The sequence below is a fragment of the Arvicanthis niloticus genome, chromosome 15 (genome assembly GCF_011762505.2).
Source record: "Arvicanthis niloticus isolate mArvNil1 chromosome 15, mArvNil1.pat.X, whole genome shotgun sequence".
Classification (NCBI taxonomy): Eukaryota; Metazoa; Chordata; class Mammalia; order Rodentia; family Muridae; genus Arvicanthis; species Arvicanthis niloticus.
In genome coordinates this window covers 47,942,431-47,951,849 of record NC_047672.1, presented here as the reverse complement: position 1 = coordinate 47,951,849, position 9,419 = coordinate 47,942,431, and the positions used below count along the sequence as shown (strand labels likewise).

The 9,419-nt window shown below is 36.3% G+C and overlaps 1 long non-coding RNA gene across 1 annotated transcript; it reads left to right on the top strand.

Annotated features, from left to right (window-relative positions):
- Positions 1-5,539: 5,539 nt before the first annotated feature.
- On the top strand, positions 5,540-8,148 carry LOC143434467 (uncharacterized). The gene is made up of 2 exons (XR_013103941.1): positions 5,540-5,733; positions 7,934-8,148. It is a non-coding gene; the product is annotated as an uncharacterized LOC143434467 (long non-coding RNA).
- The last annotated feature ends 1,271 nt before the right edge of the window (positions 8,149-9,419 follow it).

Here is a 9,419-nt window from a genome sequence, read left to right as displayed (position 1 = left end):
TGGCCTTGCCAGGCATCAGTGGAAGTGGAGGGACTTGGTGCCTGAAAGTTTGGATTCCCTAGTGTTGGGGAATTCGAGAGCAGGAAGGTGGGAATGGGAGGATGGTGGGAGCATGCCCTCATATAAATAGGAGGAGGGAGGATGGGATAAGGGAACCTGGGGTGGGGGGAATCGGAGAGGAGATAACATTGAAAGGTAAATAAATAAAATATCCAATTAAAAAAAACAGATAATGGATCTGGCAATTGTAGTTGAGCAGTTGAAACTTTTTGCCAACAATTTATTATTGGGATTTTGTATAATCCTCAAGGACAAGGTATTGTGAAAGAGGCCAATGTAACTTTAAAAAGATTGATGAGACATACTGTTGCTGAGGCAAAGAATGATGCTGACCTGTGAGCTTGCTGAGTGCCCTGAAAAAAGTGACTGGGGAGCTGTATTGGACATATGTTCCTTATCCACCTTTGCTTGACTATATTCCAGATGGGACAAGCTGCCTTGTCTCAAGTTTTAGACCTTGTGGTACACAGAATCGAAAAGAGAAATTATGTCTCTTGTATTCTTCTTAAAGGTGACCAGCTATTAGGACTCAATCATGTACTGATCTAGAAATCAATCCAATATGGGAAATAACAGTCTACTTTTGGAAGACTGGATCTGGACTTTGTCAGTGACATATTTGGAAGCTAGCTGTAGCTCGCTATGATGTTAGGATAGCAAGAGATAATGTTGGGACAGGATCTGCATTTCAAACAAGGATTAGTGAATGTTTTAAGGCTCTGTTAATTGTCAAGCTAAAATTGGTTTTGTCTCTTCTACAATATTTATTGTAAGTTGCATTGACTGTATAATTTCCAATTATGTAAGTGTATTGAAACCTGGCATGTCTGTTATGGGGGTCTATCAACCAGCTTTCGTCTCACTGCCTTGAGTATTAGAAAACCTTGATTCACTGAAAAAAATTTGAAAGTGCTGGAAGAAGTGAGTTAGGTTTTAAGCAGAAGCAAGATGGTAGCAGGCTGGATTATTGCTGGTATAACAGCTTTAATTTCACTAATTGCCAGCACCACTGCTTCTGTAATAGCATTGACACAAGGAGTTAAGACAACTATTTTTGTTAATCATATAGCAAAAAAAATGACACTAGAAAGTAGTGATGAAAGTTCTATGTAGGCACTAGCTCAACTTCTTCACATTCAATGAGTTGTATGTATGTTGTCCTCAGCAACAGGCCCCAACTGTCAATTTGCAGAGAACAACCCTTCGTCTTAGACATAGCCCGAGTTATTTGGGAATTTCCCATTGAAACTCCTTGATCAACAATTCAATTGAATGCAACCCAGACAAGCCATGGGAAGTCTTACCTAGCAACAAGATATGGCCAGTTGAGACTCTTTATAGCCCATTATTAGGAGTCCTCGTTATGTTCACTTCCATAGACTCTAGGCAGTTTCCTCTGCACTAGGTTTCAACACCATCCCCCAAATCCAACAATTCTAGCCATCTCTGTCTCCATTTTCTCCCTCAACCTCATTTTCCCTCTCCACACCTGCACTCATATCCCCACTCATTCCTAATCCATTTGTAAAATCAATTTTCCCCTCTCCCAGGGAGATCCATGGGATCCATAGACCCTCCTCATTATCTTTCCTCTCTGAGCTTATGGATTTTTAGCTTAGAGATAATTTTACTTAACAGTTAATATCTACTTAAGTGAATAATACCAAATTTTTCTTTCTGAGTCTGGGATACCTCACTTGGAATGATTTTTTTTTTTTTTTTTTTTTTTTTTTTTGTATCATCTATTTGCCCGCAAATCTCATCATGGCATTTTGTTTGTTTCTTTGTTTTTAACATCTGAGTAATACTCCACTGTGTAGATGTACCATATGTTCTTTATCTAGTTTTTAGTCAAGATACATCTAGATTGTTTCCAGTTTCTGTCTATTATGAATAAAGCTGCAATGAACATGGTTGAGGAAGTATTCTTGTTGTAGGATGGAGCATCTTTTGTGTATGAGCCCAAGGGTAGTATAGCTGTATTTTAAAGTAGGTTGATTCCCAATTTTCTGAAAAACTGCCATATTAATTTCTAAAGTGGCTATAAAAGTTTGCACTCCCATCAGCAATGGAATTTTCCCCTTACACCACTTCCTCACTATCATATGCTATCATTTGTGGGACTGATCTTGGCCATTCTGATAGGTAAAAGATGGCATCTCAAAATACTGATGATGTGCATTTCTCTCATATCAAAGGATGTTGAACATTTCTTTAAGTGTTTCTTCGCCATTAGAGTTTCCTCTTTTGAGAATTCTTTATTTAAGTTTGTACCCCATTTTTAATTGGTTTATTTGTTTTGTTTGTTTGTTTTGATACCTCTAGTCTCTTGCGGTATTTTTCTATATATTTTGAATATTACTTCTGTATCATATGTCGAGTTGCTAAAAATGTTCTCCCATTCTATAGCTTCCAATTTGTTTGACCATGTACTTTACCTTAAAGGTGTTTTTTCGTTTCATATAGTCCCATTTATTATTTGTTAATCTTAGTGCCTAAGCTATTGTTGTTCTGTTCAGAAAACTGTTTTCTGTGCCAATGCATTCATGGCTATTTCTACGTTTCTCTTCTATTAGGCTCAATGTATCTGGTTTTATGTTGAAGTCTTTGATCTACTTGAACTTGACTTTTGTGAAGGGTGATGAATATAAATGTATTTGCTATCCACTACATGCAGATGAGCAGGATGTCCAGCACCATTTGTTGTCTCTTTTTTCCAGTGTGTACTTTTGTTTTGTTTTGTTTTCTTTTTATCAAAAATCAGGTGACCATAGATGAGTGAATTTATGTCTGGGTCTTTAGTTCAATTTCAGTGATTGACGTGCCTGTTTTTATGCCAATACCATGTGGTTTATTTATCAACTGTAGCCCGATAGCCCAACTTAAAATTAGAAATGGTGATACTTCCTGAAGTTCTTTTATTATACAAGATTGGTTTTGACATCTTGGTTTTTTTTTTATTTTGTTGTTGCTTTCAATATAAAGTGTAGAATTGTCCTTTAAAGATCTGTGAAGAGTTTATTTCTTTAAAGACTTGAAGGTTTTATCATGCAAGTGTTTAATTTGTTTGGATAGACCTACCCGAAGATATTTTATATTATTTAGCTATTGTGAATGGTGTTGGTTCTCTACTTTTTTTTCTCAGTCTATTTGTTCTTTATATATAGGAAAGCTACTGATTGTTTTTGTTTATTCATTGGTTTGTTTGTTTTTAGTTAATCTTATATCTAGCTACTATGCTGAAGGTGTTTATTAGTGTTAGGAATTCCCTGGTGGAATTGTAGGGTCACTAATCTGCAAATGAAGATATATTGACTTTTTTCCAATTTCAATACCCTTAATATACTTCAGTTAACTTATTGCTCTAACTAAAACTTCAAGTACTATATGAATAGATAAGGAAAGAGTGGACTGCATTGTCTTCTTTCTGATTTTAATGAAATTGCTTTGAATTTCTTTCTATTTAATTTGATATTGGCTATAGGCTTGCTGATAATTGCCTTTATTATCTTTAGATATGTCTCTTGTATGCCTAATATCCCAAAGATTTTTTTATCATAAATGGATTTTGTCAAAGATGTTTTTAGCATCTAATCAGATCATGATTTTTTTTTTATTCTCTCTTGGTTTGTTTATATAGTGGATTACATTGACACATTTCCATATGTTGAACTATCCCTGCATTTCTGAAATGAAGCCTACTTGATCATGGTGGATGATCTTTCTGATGTGTTCTTGGGTTCAGTTTGAAAATATTTTATTGAGTATATTTTGCACCAATGTTCATGAGGGAAACTGGTCTGTTATTCTCTTTCTTTTCAGAATTCCTGTGTGGTTTAGGTGTCAAAGTGACTGTAGCCTCATAAAATGAATTTGGCTATGTTTCTACTGTTTCTGTCTTGTGGAATAATTTGAGGAGTATTGTCATTAGCTTTTCTTTGAAAGTCTGGTAGAATCATGAGCTAAAACCATCTGGACCCGGGCTTGCTTTTTTTTTGGGGGGGGGGGCAGATTTTAATGACTTCCTATTTCCTTAGGGGTTATAGATCTATTTACATTATTTATGGTTTATCTTATCTTGATTTAACTTTACTAATTATTATCTATCAAGAAAATTATTCATTTCTTTTAGATTTTCTAATTTTGTGAAGTACAGGTTTTTAAAGATGACCTAATAATTCTTTGGTTTTCTTTGGTGTCTATTATTATATCCTTCTCATTTCTGATTTTTAAAATTTGGATTTTTTTAATTTGCATAATCTCTCCCCTGTTTTTTAGTTCATTTGAATAAGAGTCCTTTCTACCTTGTTAATTTTCTCAAACAGTCGGCTTTTTGTTTCATTGATCCTTGATTCTTTGTATTATTCTATTTGTTTTCATTTTGTTGATTTCAGCCCTCAATTTAATTATATCCTGCCATCTACTTCTATGTGTTATGCTTGTTTGTTTTTGTTCTAGAGCTCTAAAGTGTGCTGCTAAGTTGGTAGACTGAGATCTCTCCAATTTCTTTATGAAAATACTTAGTGTTATGAACTTTCCTCTTAGCAATACTTTCATTGTTTTCCATAAGTTTGAGTATGTTGTACATCCGTTTTTCATTGAGATTTTAAAAGTCTTTAAATTCTTTCATATTTCTTTCTTGACCCAGTGGGCATTCAGTAGGAAACTGTTGAGTTTCAATAAGTTTGTAGGCTTTCTGCTGTTTCTGTTGTTGTTGAAGTTTAACTTTAATCCATAGTAGCCTGATCAGATATAGGAAGTTATTTCAATCTTCTTGTATCTGCTGAGACTTGCTTTGTGTTCAAGTATGTAGTTAATTTTAAAGAAATTTCTATAGAATGCTGAAAAAAAGAATATACTCTTTTGATCTTAGGTGAAATGTTTTATAGTTGTCTGTTAGGTCTATTTGGTTTATCATGCCTATCAGCTCCAGTATTCCTGTGTTTATTTTTGTTTCTCCATTACTGAGAGTAGAGTATTATATTCTTCTATTATCAGTGTATGAGGGTCAATGTGTAATTTAAACTATAAAAGTGTTTCTTTTACAAACTTGGGTGCCCTTGTGTTTGGGATATATATGTTAAAAACATATAACCACAGGGTGTTTTTCAGCACTGTTTGTTATATTTAACATGGGGTGTCAAGGAAATCTGAGTTGGAGGCCTCCGTGACTCAGGTTTGTTTAAATGACCACATGGATTTGTTCAGGTCAGCATTTACCTTAGTGAACCAGATGCTCAACTAAGGAATATACAATAGGAGTAGTCACTCAGCCCCTGTGAAGAGTGTCAAAGGTGTCGTTCTGTACTTCTCCGATGGAGATCTTAGGTTAGATTCCTGTGAAGGTATAAGAGGCCAAAGTGTGATCCCTGTGGGTGGTCCCTGAACTGTGATGATGCAATAAGGGCTTGTCTGTGTCATAATATGATCAAAACCAGCAGGCTGGGTGCAGGGCAGTGGTCGGAGTGTACAGCCCAGGAAACTATGATCATAGCATGTAAGATCTTGCTCATCCATAGATATCACTATATCCAGCAACCCTGATTCTTAAAACATCATCTCCACAGAATCATTCATCCTGCTGGAATGCTTTGTTGTTTTCATGCTGTTTTGCAATGAAGATCCATTACTGTTTCTTAGTGTTTCTTTTTCTTGGCCTGTTTTTCAACTCAGGTAAGACCTTAGTGACAGACAAGACTATAAGCCAGTGAGAACAATGTGAGAAGTAACGTATTCATAACCAGCAACGTGTCTCAGTACACACTCAGTGTGCATTCGGTTTGAAAGAATTCATGAAATGGATGGATTCATTTCTATACAAGTAGCTGCTTGAAAAGTAGAGTAGAATCTCAAGAATTATAGGACTCTCTACTTCATACAAATGTTCTCATCTCAGTTCTAAGAGTAGATTTATATTTTTATAAGGAAGGGAATTAAGAACTTGTTTCCCACTCCCTTATCTCTGTTTTAGTTTGGTTTTGGTGCCTCTTTTTCAGAAAATTTTAATTTTTAAAATTATATGAACATATGTCTTGTGAGGGAAGAGGGTTGCTACAAGCATGAGTGCATAAAGAGACCAGCAGAGGACACTGAGTCCCTGGAACAGGAGTCACAAGGCCTTTGTGAACCACCAGTTGTGGGTGCTAGAAGTCAAATTCCGATCTTCTTCATCAAGAGCAGTATAGGCCTTTAACTGATGAGCCATCCCCATTCTCATAGTGCCTTCCCTCCAGTCTAGCCATTCAGTAATTTCTTCTTTAAGTTCTGAATATCTTCAACCAGAAGGAATATGATTCATAAATGTACATGTTTTATGTATATAAGTAGATAGATAATAGTTACATCTGTAACAATAATAGTTAAGGAAATAGATACAATGAATTTGAAAAGCATGAGAGAGCAAAGGAGGACTGAGAGAAGAAGGGGGGAATGATATAAATACAATATTCAGGTATACATTATCATAAATAAAATATACCCAACAAAACATTTTAAAAATCTATTTGGAAAAAAAAATGACTCTGAACTTATTAGGTCTTAAAGCATCAAGTCTCCAAGAAGTAAAAAATGTCTGATAAGATTAAGACTAGAAAGAAAGAAATGGAATTAAGAGATATTAGAAGGCTTTAAAAAGTGATGTCTTAGAAGAGGCAAGTATGAGTGGGGTGCACATGAGTGAACAGGCTCCTAAGTGACTTAGGAGATGAGCCAGTTTACAGGAATGACAACTCTGAAGTGATAAGGAGATGCTCAGATATTAAAAATGTAGCAGAGATATGAGGATTCTGTGGCTGAGGACCAACATGGCAGAACCTTACAAAGAACACAGGCATTTCAAATTATGCGAATGCATAACTACTGTAAAGATCCTTCTATCTCTGTACTTTCTCTGTCTCTTGGGTGTCTTGTGCCCTGTTCATGATGCTGAAGAAAAAGCTCTGTGTTAATGGAGGAAAGAGGCAGTTCAGAAATCATTCATTCTAGCTTTTTCCTTTTCTAGTCTTTCCATCTTTCATCCTCCTCCTGTTCATATTTCTGTCTCTCTGTGTCTTTTCGTGTGTGTGTGTTTCTCTCTTGAACTCTTTCTCTCTTCTATGCCTAACTATATAAGACATTTAGAAAACTACATAAAATAATATTTTTGAGGTAAGAAATTATCAAGACTCAAACAGGAAGGCAAACTAAGAAAACAGTAAGTCTGAAGGGGAATGACGAACTAGTGAGATGGCTCAGCACTGACGAGCATTTACTGCTCTTCTAGAAGACCCGAATACAGCTCTGGATACAGCTCACAGCACGTTCGTTGAGCAACTCACAGCCACTTGTAACTTCAATACCTTCTTCTGGCCTCTTCAAGTACTGCGGCGCATTATGCGCGCGCGTGCGCGCGCACACACACACACAAATTAAGATACATAAACTTAGAATGGTGATGATGTAATATTTCAAAATGGTCTCTGATTGAAGTAGATGAAAGGAAAACATAGAAGCCCTGGTTATGGATTTCAGACCACTTTCTCAGAAAGATACATGAGCTTTATGTATGGTGACCCTCACCTACCTAGAATGACAGAACTTTCAGCATGGTATCGTGTTTAGTCTAAACGTTCAGTAATGACCATGCATGCTTACCCATTGATGTTAGGCTTATTCAGTGCAAAAGGAGGCCATTAATTTTCTATACCAAGTCAAACTACAAACCATGTCACTCACTTTTTAAACATGTGTGCATGTTTCTTTTAACAGCTGTGTTAAAAAATAATAAGAAGAATTAATATATTCTTATTTCTCACAGAACTTTATTTTGAAACCATTGCTAAAACTCTGCAAACAAATATGTTTCAAGAATGTTGTTGTTTATGTTTGATTTTAGGAAGTGATTATATTCACGAAGTCAACAGTACCATGCACTGTAAAAACCAAATGATGTGTAGTTCGGAAAATATAAATGGAGACTGCTCTGATGTTCAGAAAGTGGGACTGTGTATCTTACGTCTTAGTCGAACTCATCAGCAACAGACCTAAAGAAACTGGAAACCAGGAATGCAAGAGGATCACCTTCTTTGACGCATTAAATTAGAAAACATATATTTCTGTCCTTTATTGTCTAAGTGACACAGACATGTATTTATTGACAATTTAGACAACGGTTTATCGAGGAACATTGATGATAAGCTATGAGAACTTCCATGTTTCCTCTCATTTCTACAGGTCAAGAAATAGTTGAGAAACAAAAAGAAGACTTTCTCTGCTTTTGGGGTTGGCAAGGTTTGGGGCAGGGGAGTGGGAAAGGGATGATTAGAAAAAGATGACAACAATATGTGGTGTGTGCAGGAGCTAGAGAGACCAGGGCATTGGGAAGAGTCATTTTTACTCCTAGGTTAAAATTAAGTTAGCTTTCTAATAGGTTTTCTTGTTATAATTCTTGTGAGGTGCCCAACAGTACTTGCATCACATCCTGGAATTCCTTTCTCCAACAAGCCACATACAGCAGAAAAGATCTGCTGAAAGAATGTGCTCATGGCCCTAGGAATCCCTGGCATTGGTCCGGCACATAAAATAGATATCCCTGCTACCCATAGACAGGTAACTTACCTCCCAGATTCCCTCTGAAACAAGTACGACCACTCAGCTTATATTTTCAAACACAACACAATTGAATACTCTTTTAACTTGCTCAAAAAAGATAGTCTACTCAACAGAAGTGTCTGCATGCTCAAAAAGGAAACTAGTTGCTGGGCAGTGAATTTTTCTTTTTTATTGACATGAAGAATTTCAGGCCAATATAGGCCAACTACTCGGGACTCAGACTCAGAACTAATGAGATTTTTGGAAAGAATCACAAGCACATGTAGTGCTTAGATGGAAAGCTGGGGAGCCCAGGGGAGTTCCAGAAAATGGGAAAGGCATAAACAGGTACTCACCTGACCTAGAGGTTCCAGTGATTTCCAGAGGGAAAAAGAAAGTTTCAGAAACCAATAAGAAATATGCAAGGAACATAGGCAGTAAAGATAACAAGGTAAAACAATGGTGGACCTTGTTTACTTATTGAGCAGCTGGGGACAAATCCAGGGCCCTTTGTATGCAAAGAGAGAATTTCTCACTAATTTATGTCCACCAAACTCTCTTGTCTTTTATTATTAATAGGACTCAGGGCAGCTTAGCAGAGGAAATACCACTAATGACACACATATAGAGAAAGACATGTTTAAGAATGCAAGGCAGCAAGTGCAAACCCTACTTTGGGGGCTCCAGCTGGCCTCTATAAAGATTCTGTACCCTTCCTTTTCTCTTCATCTGCTGAAGCAATCTCAAATCTTTTGTAATGTTACCGAAGTTCCCAGGATAGATCTATAAAA